Source organism: Tupaia chinensis, unplaced genomic scaffold (assembly GCF_000334495.1).
Source record: "Tupaia chinensis unplaced genomic scaffold, TupChi_1.0 Scaffold000165_2, whole genome shotgun sequence".
Classification (NCBI taxonomy): domain Eukaryota; kingdom Metazoa; phylum Chordata; class Mammalia; order Scandentia; family Tupaiidae; genus Tupaia; species Tupaia belangeri.
The window spans coordinates 2,937,205-2,939,289 of NW_006159640.1; the positions used below are offsets into that span (position 1 = coordinate 2,937,205).

The window sequence follows — 2,085 nt, forward strand, 5'->3', positions numbered from 1 at the left end:
CTCTCTGTCTCTGACTCTCTGGCAAGCACATGCACCCTTTAGCAAAAACAAAAACAAAAACAAAAACATTGTGAATGAAACTAGTGCCACTGTTGTGTACACTTAGAAATGGTTAAAATGGCAAACTGATGTTTTTCATATGTAGATATTTATATGTCTTCTTGTTTATCTTCATGAGAGAGGGAGACAGAAATCGGTAGTTTTGATAAGATTTCACTGTGTTGCACTTCTCCTGCCCCAGCCTCCCAGATGGCTCGAATTACAGAAGTGCCTACAACCACGCACATGCAGCCTGCCGCCTTTGGAGCAGTGGCACTACCTGTGTGCCACCACAGGCTGACCAATGTTATGTATTTTATCGTAATTTTTTAAAATTTCATTTATTTTTTATTTACATTTTTTATTTCATTTTCTTTTATACATTCAATCACATTATTTAACTTACAAAGTGAATATTTTCAACATGTGACCATTTCTCCCTAGTCTAGTTGATAAAATTATAAAATATCTTCAATAGATAATACCACATTTAATTTTTTAAGTTAAAAATTTGAAATGAGTGACCAGCAGATGGTGTAGCAGTTATGTCGCTGGATTTCCACATGGTCGACTGCAGTTCAAGTCCTGGACCCAGTGACTTCAAAATCATGCTGGGCACATGGGTGTGTGTGCTCACGATCCTGGGAGGAGAACGGAGAAGAGATTATGGCATGGCCATCTGCCCTGAGGGGTGATTTCTCACTTCCCTTCTCACTGTGCCTGTCTGTCCCTCTCTCTCTGGCAAGTGTGCATGCCCTCTGGCAAAAAACCTCTTTTAAAAAATTGGAAATAGAATATACCAAAAACCATTAAATTGTACACTTTAAATGGATGAATTGGGACCAGCAGTTGGCATAATGGCTATGTCACTGAACTCTCACTGCTTAATACTCATGCCAGGTGCATGTGTGTGCATGCCCAAGATCTCAAGAGGAGAATGGAGGAGAAGGGATCATGGCATGGCCATCCCCCCACGGGGATGATTTCTCACTTTCTTGCCTTTGTTTCTCTCTGTGTCTCTCTGGCGAGACATGGGCCCCACAGCAAAAATCTCTCTCCAAAAGAAAAAAAGGGGGAGAAAGACAACCTATAGAAAACCTATAGAATAGGAGAAAATAGAAGCAAATCATATGCCTAATAAGGAACTTAATCTAGAATATATAATGAACTTTTTCAATTCAATAATAAAAAGACAACCCAATTTTCTTGAATAAGCAAAGAATTGGCTTGTCTCCAAAGAAGATATACAAATAGCCAATAAACATCATTAGTCACCAGGAAAATGCATATCAGAACTTCATACCCACTGGGATGACTATAATCATAAAGACAGACAATAACGAATGTTGGTGAGAGCGTGGGGAAGGTGGAACCCTCATACACCACTGGTGGAAATGTAAAATGGTATCACTGTTGTGGAAGGCCATCTGGCATTTCCTCAAACAGTTCAACACGAGTTAGTTGTATTCATATGTAAATTGCATCTCACTGAAGTTGTTTAAAAAATCAACTTGTAGGGAACCAGCAGTTAGTGTAATGGCTATGTTGCTGGACTCCCACGTAGTCGACCATGGTTCGCGTCCAGGACCCGGTGGCTTAAAACTCAACGCCGGGCGTGTGTGTGTGTGCGTGCCCAAGATCCCGAGAGGAGAATGGAGGAGAAGGGATTGTGGTGTGACCATCCCCCCTGGGGGGTGATTTCTCACTTTCTGTCTCTCTGTCTCTCTCTGTCTGTCTGGCGAGCACACGCGCCCTATAGCTAAACCCTCTCCAAAAAAAAAAAAATTAACTTGTAAAAAAAAAAATTTCTCAGGAACAGCAGATGGCATAATGGTTATGTTGGTGGACTCCCACATAGTCAATCACATTTCGAGTCCCGGACCAGCAGCTTAAAACTCACACTGGTGCATGTGCGTGCATACCCAAAATCCTGAGAGGAGAATGAGGAAAAAGGATTGGAGCATGGCCATGGCCCCTGGAGAGAAACTTCTCACTTTCTGTCTCTCTGTCTCTCTCTGGCAAGTGCACGTGCCCTCTAATAAAAAT

General features: G+C 41.8%; 1 protein-coding gene across 11 annotated transcripts in view; it reads right to left on the bottom strand.

Moving 5' to 3' along the window:
• Nucleotides 1–2,085, bottom strand: part of MROH7 (maestro heat like repeat family member 7) — a 59,392-nt gene that overhangs the window by 46,166 nt on the left and 11,141 nt on the right. The window lies entirely within an intron of this gene.